The 13478-nt window shown below is 35.8% G+C and overlaps 1 pseudogene; it reads left to right on the top strand.

The window, feature by feature from the left end:
- The first annotated feature begins 483 nt into the window (after window positions 1-483).
- On the top strand, window positions 484-5564 carry LOC102153741 (annotated as a pseudogene).
- The last annotated feature ends 7914 nt before the right edge of the window (window positions 5565-13478 follow it).

Below are 13478 nucleotides of genomic sequence, written 5' to 3'. Positions count from 1 at the left end.
AAAGTCCATGAATGGGATTATATAAAGAATAAAAATGCACATGTCAATATACAATTCTAGTTTTATTTCTATATAACCTGAAATTATTCTGGAAATGTTCATGAGAAATTCCCTAAAGATGAACAAAAAAGTCTCTTGTCCAATATTTATGTTTTAGAGGCTTCTATCATGGTACTGTTGTCTTAAAATTGTCACTCAGAATAATATTAGTTTTTCTGTGTGACTAGGAAAGAGGCTTTGTAAATGTCTAGTATATAATTTTATCCAACAGGAAAATGTAGGATTTGCTGCTATGGACATTATCAGACTGGAGTGACCTTTTTTTAAACCTCCCATTCCCTAAATGGATTATCTTTTGTTCAGCATGTACAGGATTTAAATTATCTGATTCTGCATTCATCTGACTGCCTGGTGATAGATAGTTCTCAGAATGTCTGACAGTATTTCTTGTAAGCATCAGACATGATAGAGAGAAGGGTACTGATGGAGCAAAAGGCTTTGAAATGTCATTTTGGATCAGTGCACAGCATGATTCAAGATTGCATAAAAGAGGAGTCTGAGGAGCTATTAAAAAACGTGTGTGTCGATATTTTGAAGTACAATGTGAATCCAAACTGGTCACTCCTTTCTTTTAATCTAATTAATGTGTTTATCTCATCTTCTCCCATGAGATATTTTATGTTATCTGAAAACTAGAATTAACCAGGATTAATAATTTCATTCATTATTTGGGGCAAAAGTCAACATGTAGATCAATTGCCTCATTTTGATGATTAATAGACATTTCCTATACTGTTACAAGGGCCAGGCAAATCAGATATCTGTCTTAAAGTTACAAACACACATACCATCACAAATATAGCTCTAAACAACGAACTTAATTTGACATGTCAAACAGAAAATGGAATCACAAAAACTCACGGTTGATATACTGAGAAGATCTTGCATGATTCCAGATTTGTGAAATCACATAGGATTCATACATATATATGAAAATCTGTCTTCTATTGAGAGTATTGAATGAAATCCTTTTGTTAGTTATACATTTACCCATTTATCTTTGCAATTCCTGTAGTTTCTCTTCTTTAAAGGGAATAGATGTGTTTAACAGATGTCAGTAACTACTATATCTTCTTTGTAAATGATATCTTTCAGCATTAGAAAGTACCCTTTATGTGATCTTTAATACTTTTTAGTTTGGATGCTACTTTGACATTAGGACTGTAACCTTTTTCTTTTGGTTAATAAACTAAAATATTGCTTTTGTCCATCCTTCAGTTTAGCCTCCCTGTATCCTATTTTAGGTGTATTTTTAATACAATATGCAATTAAAACTTTTAATACTGTCATATCATTTTGTTATACTATGATATATAATTGCTATTTCTTCTTTTTATGATATATTTCCTTCGTCTTTCATTTTTAGCTCTTTTCATAATTAAAAAACATTTATATTTTTGTATTCTATATCTGTTTATGCCGATGGCCCTCTATTTGGTTATTTATCCTTTTACTCTCTGCTATTTTAATGGTATCCTTTATCTTTCACTTATTACCTGAATAACAATACATGAGCTTATTCTTTTTTCTCTTTTCCTTTCCTTTCTCTTCCCATTCTTTTAGTTGTGGTATTTCTACTGCTTTATAACATGCCTTGCCACTTCCTGTGGTCATCAGCACCCTATGTTCTTGTTTCCCTCCCTGCTATCATTAAGATTGTTCTGCTGCAGCACACCTCAACTCCATTGCCCCTCTTTCCCTTCACTGAAATCATTTGGTTTATCAAATTGCTACAAACTTAGTGGTTAACAACACAAGTTTGTTCTCTTACAGTTCTAGAGATGAGAACTGTATAATTGGTCTCATAGCTCTGAAATCAAGGTGTTAGCAGAGCTGATTTCTGCTGGAGGTTCCAGGGAAAAATCCATTCTTTGCCTATTCCAGCTTCCAGAGACTGGTATTTGGCTTGGCTGCTAGCTGTATTACTCCAACCTCTGCATCTTCACATTGTTTTCTCTTGCTCTGATCTTCTGACTCTCATAAGGAATTCTGTGATTACATCAGGCACATTTGGGTAATCCAAGATAATCCCTCCATCTCATTTGTGCAAAATCTTTTTTTTTTTTTTAAGTTCAATCATATGTGCAAAATTCCTTTTGCCATATAAAGTAACATTCATAGGTTCCAGGGATTAGGACATGGACACCTGGGGCAGGGGTGTTATTCAGCTTAGGTTTGCCACACTTGCAAAGTTTACATTCCAACTGTAAAGATAACTTTTTCTTTATCTATTTTGTGTCTCCACTAAAGTAATTGGATTTGGCTGTGAAACAACAAGCAACCATGCTGTTAAGTCTCACTTTCAATATAAGCTTACAAACCTCAAGTGGGCCCTAGAGACCAACCAAAATCCTAATAATATCTCTACTTAATTCACTTCTCCACTCCAAAAGGTGACAAATTCAATAATAATCTTTTAAAGCTTCTACTAATCCTTTCTATTTCTTACCTTCAACAATGCCCTAAGCACTTGTTTCATCAGAAAAAAAATAATAACCTATCAAAAGAAAACATCCACATTCTCCCACTGCCAAACCTACTGTCATGTGTTCCATATTACTCTGCATTCCCTTCTGGTACAATGGATTCCATTAAGATCTTCCGATTTGTGCACTCATCTTAACCTATCTAAAAATTCTTACTTGAGGACAGCTCTGGTGGCTCAGCGGTTTAGCGCCGCCTTCAGCCCAGGGTGTGATCCTGGAGACCTAGGATCGATTCCTACGTCGGGTTCCCTGCATGGAGCCTGTGTCTCTGTCTCTTTCTGTGTCTCTCATGAATAAATAAATAAAATCTTTAAAATAAAAAGAAAATAAAAATTTTTACTTGAATTCAAATTATTTACCCTGATCTATCAGAAAATAAATGCCCAGATTCTTGCCTACCTGTCTAACATCATCTGCCTCATTTCCTCCTTTTCCACTTTCTTCTAGTCACATAAATATCCTGGCATACAATAAATTTGTTAATGGTAAACATAAAAAAGTCTAGTCTCGGGACTCGAGTGGCTTGGTGGTTGAGCGTCTGCCTTCGTTCGGCTCAGGTGTGGTCTCGGGTCCTGGAATTGGGGCTCCCTGCAGGAAGTCTGCTTCTTCCTCTGCCTGTACCTCTGTTTTTCTCTCTGTGTCTCTTATGAATAAATGAAATCTTAAAAAAAAAGTCTAGTCTCCAATAGCTGCTTGTGAATTTTGATATTAATCTACTTATTCAATCTTACTACATTGTACAAATTTTATAACTTCATTTATTTTTATCTACCTTAAATTAAAAAAAATAGAGGTATAGTAAAGTCTTCCACAATTACTATTTTTGTGTATTAATCCTATGATATTTTGCTTTATATGTTGATGCTTGATTATTCAGGACAAAAGGATCATGATTATTCTAACTTTGTGTGACACCTATAATGATGTAAATGAAGTCTTTTATCGTATTTAATTTCTTTCACTTGAAAAGTCTTGATTATTTAATTCCTGAGTCCTTTTATATTTGGTTCTGCTTTTATATTTACTTAATTTTTTAAATCAATTTTTAGTGTTTAATCTTTGTGTACCATTTGTGTTTTATATGGATTTCTCAAAGTTCCTATGAGATTAAAGCTTGTTATTTTAACTTATATATTATTTAACTTTTTAAAAAGAATTTAAAATTCATTTACATTTTGATAATTTTTATCTTCAATCTTTTCTCAATTCATTTATTTTATGATCTTGGTGTCTTGTGTTTGTCTACTGTTCTTTAATCTTTTTCTCTTATTCTGTAGGCCAAGTTTGTTACCCTATTCTATAATGTGGGAGCCTCCTAATCAGATGTGGGTCCACCGAATGTGGGGCAATCTGATTGTGTGGAGGTCAGCAACATAGGCAGTGAAAGAATTCATTCAAGGCAGAAAAAAAAAAGGAGATAGAAGTTTATTGAAAGGGGTATCTGAGTGGCTCAGTCAGTTAAACATCTGCCTTCAGCTCAGGTCATGATCCCAGGGTCCTAGGGATCTTGCCCTGCATCAGACTCTTTGCTTAGTGGGGAGTCTGCTTCTTCCTCTCCCTCTCTCTCGCCTGTTTTTCTCCCTGCGTGTGCTCTCTTTCTCTCTGTCAAATAAATAAATAAAATCTTAAATTAAAAAAAAAAAAAAAGGAAAGAAGTTTATTGAGTATACTGCAAGGGAGCAGTGAGCAGGACAGCAATGAAAAGATTGCCAAGAGGCAGGTGGGGTTAAGGTGGAAAGTGAGGAGGTATGGGAACTATGGAACTTTCCTTTATGGTACCTGTGTCTGGGTGTAACTAATTGGTCAGTTAGGACTTATGGATATTTTGAGGTGGGTCACCTAACAGGCTTGTTTGTATCCAGCCAGGACCCCTTCTACCTTACTCAGGCCTCTGTTGTTCATACTGATTTCATAAAAGCGGCATCTACATATAAGGCCATGTACAGATTATCACTTACTATAACTTCATCTTCATTTCCTCATTGCTCATTTTTATGTTATTTTTGCATTTTTATTGCTTATATATACTATTGTAGAAGGGAGGTGTCCTGTTTCTAATTTAGGAGATTCATAAAATATTATTTAGCCAATTTTTCTTCAAAACATCACATATCATATTTTTCAAAATGCCAAAACATTAAAAACTTCATCTTTGTAGTTCCCTCCATGTGGTTAAGCAAAATTCCTATTCTTCTACTTTAAGATCAAGCTCTCATTCAACTTGAATACGTTTTCAAGTAATTTTTTTTAAGGATTTTATTTATTTATTCGTGAGAAACACAGAGAGAGGCAGAGACACAGGCAGAGGGAGAAGCAGGCTTCCTGAAGGGAGCCTGCTGTAGGACTTGATCGCAGAACTCTGGGATCACGCCCTGAGCCAAAGGCAGACGCTCAACTGCTGAGCCACCCAGGCATCCCAATCTTCAAGTAATTTTTTACAGAGCTAGTATATTTTATGTGTTCTTGCATTTCTGAGAACGATGCTTGCATTCAAGTTTTCTGCGTAAAATAATTTTAGGACAAAATTATATATGTGTTATATTATATTCTGGTCATTAGCTTTAAAGAGAGGATGTGTGAGCTTTTCCATGTTCATGTGATCCAAGGGTCAGACTACAGGTCTCCTTGTGATGTGGCAGCTCCAGAGCAATGTAGGAACTGCCTCTGCCAAAGTCATGGCAGGACTGGAACTTCTAAGGAAACTTTAGAAAGTTTCTTCCCCTCTTTGAAAGGGGTGCAGCTGAAACTGTAACCAAAAGAAGCATTATGCTTCCAGAAAAATCTCAATGAAAAGTATTGCAAACAATACTAGATCAAGCCCTAAAGGAAAGGGTAGAGAGATCTAACCAGTTAAGGTGAAAGTTGGAAATAAAGTTCTTCTCTCAGAATTTGGAGGCACCAAAGTAATTCTAGATGACATGGATTATTTCTTATTTATAGATGATGACAGGAAAGTATATAGACAGAAAATTATTGAAATGTCATGAAGTGAAGCTGCCTGTTCCAGTGAAGTTGTGAAATCTTTCAAGTAAATAATTTTCATACCTCTCTTTTATATATAAAAAAATAAAAATAGAGGATGTGTATCAATCTAACTTCTGTCCTCAGTAATGTTTGTTTTCACTCTACAGCCAATGGATTTTATTCTCCACCCTTATAATCCAAATATTTGTCAGACATAACTAATTTGTTGCTCTTTTCATTGATTTTTGCCTAGAGCAAGGTGAACTCTTCAACCTGGATGATCAGATCTTTTTTTCAGCTTGGGTATTATCATTTCCTCTGTTCAATTTTATTGTTCTCAATACACAGTTATTTTTTAAAATGAATCAAGAAGCTTTTCCTTCCATAATGATCATACTCTTTGTCATAGTTTTTTTCTCTTCAACCTTTTCTACTGCATCTAAGAGTGTCTCTTAAGTTTGATCTTTGCAACTCTTATGTTTCATAGTAACAATTCTCTCCTTAAGGTCATCATTTTGGATTTTCACTTTGGTGCTACGTTATTATTTTTTAAACCTTTCTTGGGTCATACACTTCCCAATTTAATCTCATGATACTTTTATTTTTGAATTTTTTTCTTCTTGTATTTTTTCCTATTTCATAACTGGAATGGCTTGTATACAGTGGATAATAGTGTGTTTTCTGAGATTTTCAAGTTTCTTCAAGAAATATCGAAAATAGGGCAGCCTGGGTGACTCAGCGGTTTGGGGACTGCCTTCAGCCTAGGGTGTGATCCTGGGGTCCTGAGATCAAGTACCAGGTGGGGCTCCCTGCATGGAGCCTGCTTCTCCCTCTGCCGTATCTCTGCCTCTCTCTTTCTCTGTGTCTCTCTGAATAAATAAAATCTTTTTAAAAATATTGAAAATATGTCTTCATTTTTCATAAACATGATTTTCCCTTCTTCTGGTTCAGCATTATTTTATTTTAGCTATAAACTGTGTGTGTAAGTCTATAGACACATATATACACACATACACATATATATCCTCCTCCTACTCTTGCTCCTTCTCTTTCTCACCTTCCCCTCTTAACTTATTCTCAAGGGAGTTTGATCTACTTATTGTTGTGCCCAAGATCGCAAATCCGAGAAACCACACCGATGCAAACACACGAGGGTTTATTTACAAGCTCGAGCCTGGGTCCAGGTATACCCGATGCAGCGGAGCAGGGACTTGGACTCCAAGACTAAGAGGCTTAGCAACTTTATAGGGGCCAGTGGCCAATGGGATACGCAGAAAGTTGCACGGTCCACTGAGCCGGATTTCCAATTAGGGTGTGCCCTGGGCTTGACTAGGGCGGGGCAGTGCCCTAAGTAATAAGTAGGTCAGCACAAGGCGGGTGCAGCACAAAATAGAGTCAGTCCTGCTCTGTCCAGTGTTAGGGGGTTTTGTTAAATTTCCTGGGTCCCACACTTATATTCTGTGTTTAAGCACAAGCAGGATGTGTGGTTAGTCTTTATCCTATTTAGCTGTCCATTTGGGTGCTGACCAGCTTTCAGTTTAATACTGGCTTTTTGATAATCATCTGGTTCTTTTGTGTTGAATGTATAAGTAACTTCTCCTATCACACTTAGATACTTTGAGCTGAGTATGTGAAAACATACAATGTCTAGAATGCTTTGCTGCTGTGGTTCAATATGTTCCACTACCAGGGATTGCTTGGGAGAATTTAACCTCTCATAAAGAAGCCTGATCCTGACATCTCTTCTCTACCTAAGGCTCTCTTGTATCCCTGATGTTATCAAATCTGAAGGGCTACAAAAAAAAAAAAAAAAAAAAAAAGCACTGACTGGGGAAAAGTGAAAGCAGTATGCAGGTCCAATAAAAATGCAGAAATAGCACAGTAAAAGTATGACTGTCCAAATTTATACTTGGTGCAGCTTGAGGTAAACACTAAGCTCAGGTAGTTCCAACAAAATGGGCACTTTAAAAAAATTAATCTTGAATTCCTGTAGAAATTTTCTTTATTCGGTTATTTTGTAGATTTTGTGCATCCATTCCCCTAAATCTAAACTGGATTTTATGAAACATTTGTGTTATTCTGGGTTCAGCTAAACGTTGTTTTTTCACTGTTCCACCAGACCCATTAGGGAGTAGTCATCATATCTTCAGCATATAAGTATGTAGGGATCACATGAAGACCATGCCCATTCTGAAATTCCAGAAACCATAATTTAGCATCACATTAATATAGAGATGAAAAATAATACTATGCTGGCCACCATTTATTTGGTTCTTACTATGTGACAATTCACTCATTCATTCATTTCTTAATAGTTTACTGAGAAACTATTTTATGCCAGACATTTTTGTGCTAGGGATATAATGCTGATAAAAAATTAGAATTCTTTAGGGTCACCTGAGTGGCTCAGTTCCTTAAGTGTCTGCCTTCAGCTCAGGTCATGATCCCAGGGTCCTGTGATTGAGCCTCACATTGGGCTCCCTGCTTAGCCGGGAGCCTGCTTCTCTCCCTCTCTCTGCCTGCCACTCTCTCTACTTGTGCTCACTCTCTCTGTGTGAGTCAAATAAATAAATCAAATCTTTACAAGAAATACAATTCTTACTGAGTTTATGGTGTAATAGAGACATTCACCAAATAATCATACTAATGAATATTTAGTAAAATAAATACTTTGAATATTTCATAAAGTGCCAAGGCAGAGGATGTGGTGGAAGGTACGGTCAGAAAAAATTTTCCTAAGGAAATTTCTCTTTGATCTGAAATTTGAAGGAAGAGTAGAGATTACATGGGTGAATAATACAGAGGAGAAATACAACAAGAGGGAGTTGAATGTGCAAAGGCCCTTTCAGTGCAAAGCATTGTTCTAAGCACTTACTTGCACAGCCTTTTTAAAGCTCATTTTCAGTGTAGTAAAGTCATATTTTTCTTTTCCAGTATAGTTATTTAGGGAGAAATTGGGAGTGACTGTGTTATTGGCTGCTAAATTAACACACACTTTCAAGTCAGGTTTCTAATTTTAATATAATTCTACATAATATAACATGTCTTAAATACAGTCAAATGTCAATATCAGATAAACACTGCATATGCACCTGTAATCCTGAGTAGTGTTTTGTTTCTTAGAGCAAGCACATATAGGTGTAATAGTTTTTATATCATTTTTTAAAGGTTTTATTTATTAATTCATAGAGACACACACACACACACACAGAGAGAGAGAGAGAGAGAGAGAGGCAGAGGGAGAAGCGGGCTCCACTCAGGGAGCCCAACATGGGACTCAATCCTGGGTCTCCAGGATCATGCCCTGGGCTGAAGGCAGCGCTAAACCGCTGCGCCACTGGGGCTGCCCTAGTTTTTATATCATAAGGCAATTTCAATTCTTCTGTTATTTAAGTTCTTTGGATGGTGGAAAACAAACTGATATTAGGGAAACCTTATTTGCAAAAGTAACTAGTTTTAAGAAAATCTTTACCCCAGGCTTTCAGCCTAAAACTAATATAGACAAACCCAAGTTAAAAAGATGCTTAATTCAACCAAACCTAGATAAATGTACATTCTAATTCTATAAAGCCAATCAACTTGATGATATATAATCCAATCCCCAGAGAAACTGGTTCATACCTTTCACATTTTAGTTTTTCAAGTAATGTAGAATTTCAGCAATTAAAGTTCACATGCCACACTCAGGTTAACCTTTGCAAACACTGATGTATTCAGGGAAGCTAGGATTGATAATACCCAAACAAACTTAAATGAATTTTCATTGAGTTAAATTTTTTATGTTTTGAAGAGAGAATTAGTGAATTTAAAGTGAGTCTTCAACATAGACAATAAGATTTAATGATGCAGAACCCAAAACATAATTACTCTGAGATAGAGTAATAATGGATGTTCAACTATACAAATTCCTTTAAAAAAGAGAGAGCAAAAAAGTTGCACAAAATAAAATCTCATATATTTATCATATGTTCCTGCTCTTGGCCACAGCTTCTCTTATTTTATAAGGCTTTAGTTGTGTGCATATGTATGTGGGGGGACTTGTGGGGTGAGGAGTCAGCTACCCTGACAGTGGTTGTGACTACATTCTTTGTGGACACAGCTGTTTTCAGTACTCAACTCCGACCCTCAACTACGTTGGGACTTGATGGCCAAGTCTAATCAGAGCTGTGGAATAGAAGCATAAAATCAACTTCTGAAGTCCAGAAATCTGATTTAAGTTCCACTTCATGGTGTATTTCTAGTGGAATGAGTTATGAAAAGTCACTGTCTTCTCCAGATCTCAGTATCTCCTCTGTAAACTGAGGATACAATTGGTGTCTGCTCAACCTTTTTTATAGAAATTTCATGAGCATCACATGAGATCATTGATTTGAAAGTACTTGGTTGATGGCCATATGTCACACAATTATTTGTTTATGCATTAAATATGTACGGTTGCCTCAACTGTACCTTTGACTCCTTGATGCTCTGGAAGGTTTACAAACATTGTGAGAAATGAAGAAACATGGTAACCAGACTGAGAAATGTTTTCCAGGCACACATCTATAAATTAAATAATCTTTCTAATTTCTAGACTTATTCAGACTTATTTAGCACACATTTTATATGGTAATATCTTAACTTCTTTTAAGATTTTATTTATTTCTTGGACAGAGGGAGAGAGAGTACAAGCAGGGGGAGAAGCAGGCACAGGGAGATGGAGAAATAGGCTTCACACTGAGCGGGGAGCCCCATACAGGGCTGGATCCCAGGACCATGACCTGAGCTGAAGGCAGATGCTTAACCAACTGAGCCACCCAGGTACCCCTATGTGATAACATCTTAACTTCAAAACAATACTGTAAACCTCCTCAGAATCCTCTTATCTGTTTAAAAATTTTCTATTCAAGACTACATATATAAAGTGCTTAATGCCATCCTATTGATGGAATCATTTAAATATGCATTATCTGATATTCATAATTAAAGTTTTCTAATCTAACAGATAATATATCAGGAATGCATTTCTCTACACTTGGAAAACTGTATGTTTGTAAGGAATTTATTCATTTCTTAATTCAGTATATCATCTATTGACCACAGACACTTTTAATTACCCATAGAAGTTCACTCTGGTCCAAGCCATCCATCATCAATTGGCTTTATTACCGCAATTACCTCTTAGTCTCCCTGTCTCCTTTGTCCCTTTCAGTCTACCATTAACATGGCAGTCATAGTGATATTTTATTTTATTTTTCATAGTGCTATTTTAAACACAAAAGTCAGACTATATCACTTTTCTTTTCAGAACTCTGCAATGTCTTCTCTTTTATCACCTTGCTGACTTTCTCCAGTCATGCCAGCATTCTCATTTGTCCTGGAAGATGCCAGTTATGATCTTGCTGTAAGGCTTTTGTGTTGCCTATTTCTGAATGTTAACACTCTTCTCCTAGATAACTATTTTGTCGGCTCTTTTCTCACTTCAAATCTTTGCTTAAATGGGGCTATCCTGACAATATTAATATTGGAACATAATCCCTCCCAAAGTCCTAATAGCTCCCATCCTTTATTCACATTCTTTTTTTCCATAACATTTATTATCTTCTGACATACATATTATTACATTATGGCCATTTTTTAATTGTCTGTCTCTCACTAGTAGGATAAGAGCTTCAGAATGGAAGAGATGTTTGCTTTGTTTACTGATTTTTCCCAAACACCTAGAACTATGCCTGGCATAGAACAGCCATTCATTATGTTCCCTGACGTTAAGATAAGTTCTGCTTAGGAAAGGCAAGCAGTAAGGGTCAGTTAAAAGTAAACACTCTTCATTTCTGCCGATGTCTATTTTGTGCTTTTACTGAAAAAATATTTTAACTAGATACAACATTCTATTCTGATGAGTGTTTATTATCTATACTTTGATATTACAAATATTTTGATATTTTATTTCCTCTCACTTAATTTTGCTGTTGAGTAGTCTGCATTCAGATTGCCATTGCATTGTAGGTCTTTTTCCTCTAGTTACTTTTCAGATCTCTTCATCTTTGATGTTTTGCAGTTTCCCTAAAAGGTACCTATGTATGCATTTATTTCCATATGTCTACTTTGGAGTTTGCTTTAATTCCTGCATCTAATGCTGTTGTCTTTTCTATACTACCTATTCTCCTTTTAAAACTTCTCCTAGATATCTGATGGGCTTTCACATTCTATCTTCCATGTCTTTGACTTTTTTTTTTCATTTTTCCATCCGTTTAAGTCTCTACCTCTATGCATCTGCCCATTCCATTCTCTTGTCCTTAATGGCTTTACTACCCTTGTTTATCAAGTGATCTCATACTTAAAAAGAGGTAGCTAAAATGTCTTTATTAGGACATTCTCTTATCAATGCAAGTTTGACCTTAATATCTTTAATGCAAACTACTTATCTGTGTGCTCCTGCACACATTTAAGTTAGGTATTGTTTATAAGAAGATTCTCAGATTTATACTCCCATTCATGAACTTCTACTTCAGTTGTATTTATTATGCTGTTAAGCTCACTGATTGTGGTTTTATTTTATTTTGAAGATTTTATTTATTAATTTGGAAAAGAGATAGCACAAGAGAGGAGAGGAGCAGAGGGACAAGCAGATTCACTGCTGAGTGGGGAGCTTGATGAACAGTGGATCCCAGAACCCTGAGATCCTGACCTGAGTTGAAATAAGATGCTTAACTGACCGAGCCACCCATGCACCCTTTATTTTTTTATTTATTTTTTATTTTTTAGTAACTACTTTTTACTTCTAGGAGAATATTTGGTTGTGTTTCAAATATTACTATTTTTATCATGGTATCTTTTTATTACTTCAACTGGTATTTTTAATAACATAAAATACATTTATTTCATTGCTCTTAGAGGGGTCTAATTCTGCTTTGCTATAGCTGCCCTATGCTGATTCTTGATTACTGATTTTTATGTTCCTTAATTGTGGATTGTTCCTTAAATTTGAATTGTGGATTTATCTTTGATCTGTGGGAAGCCCATTCTGCTTGATTGAGAGCATGTCCTTCCCAGGTGCTCAATGTTTGCTTCTGTCAGACTTTGGAGTGTTTTATTGGCCTGGGACCAATTTTGTATAAATTTCTGAGCATGGGGGATGCTGAACAATGTGTATAATGTATATTTCACCCCAAACTTGCAACAGTTTAGGCCTATGGTTTTAAATAATTAGTGATGACTTTTTTTTATCTGTGATCTAGAAAACAGACAAGTGTTGTTTTTGTCTCTCTGTGCCAGAAGAACTTTTTGCCATATTTGTAGCCACTCAAAGATGGTGACTAACTAAAGACCTCATTCTCACAACCTCCCAAGGCTACAGCTTCATTTTGTCTTTCTAGGAATTGAGATCTAGGCCTCAGTGTTGTAGATTAAGAATCTGAACTCTAGCACATTTTCTCTCCAGTGGAGGTGCAAAGTCACCTTGATACTCCTGCTCTCTTTCATAGGCTTATTCCCATTTTGGACTGTGTATATACTGCTTCTCTTCCTGTGAACTCATCTACTTATTTAAAATGTTGCATTTTCCAATATTTTATTTATTTCTTTTGTATTTGTATAGCCTTTCCCCCCAAGTTCATGAGATTCCACTTTGTCAGAAATTGAAATCCTGAATGTGTGTTTCAGCACGGTATTAAGTTTTCATACAGTCATATATATAGGAAAATCTGTACAAAGAAATTCAGTCTTCTAGGAGTTCCATTTGATTAAGAGGTGAAACAGCTAAATAAACAACTGCAAATAAATGTGGCAAGCATAGAGAAGCACTGTTAAATATAGGGAGGGCAATGTCTATCAGTGAAGGCTTTATGGCAGAGTTAACTCCAGCCAGGAAAAGAAAAAGGATGGATACTTCAGACCAAGGTGAATGAAAATATTCAAAGAAATGTAATTAATGGTGGCTGAAACACAGTGTAAATCTGGAAGAGTAACTGAAGGTAAAGCTAAAGA

This window comes from Canis lupus, chromosome 8, assembly GCF_011100685.1.
Source record: "Canis lupus familiaris isolate Mischka breed German Shepherd chromosome 8, alternate assembly UU_Cfam_GSD_1.0, whole genome shotgun sequence".
Lineage (NCBI taxonomy): Eukaryota > Metazoa > Chordata > Mammalia > Carnivora > Canidae > Canis > Canis lupus.
Note: the sequence above shows the minus strand (reverse complement) of the source record. Positions and strands in the feature narration are given on the sequence as shown.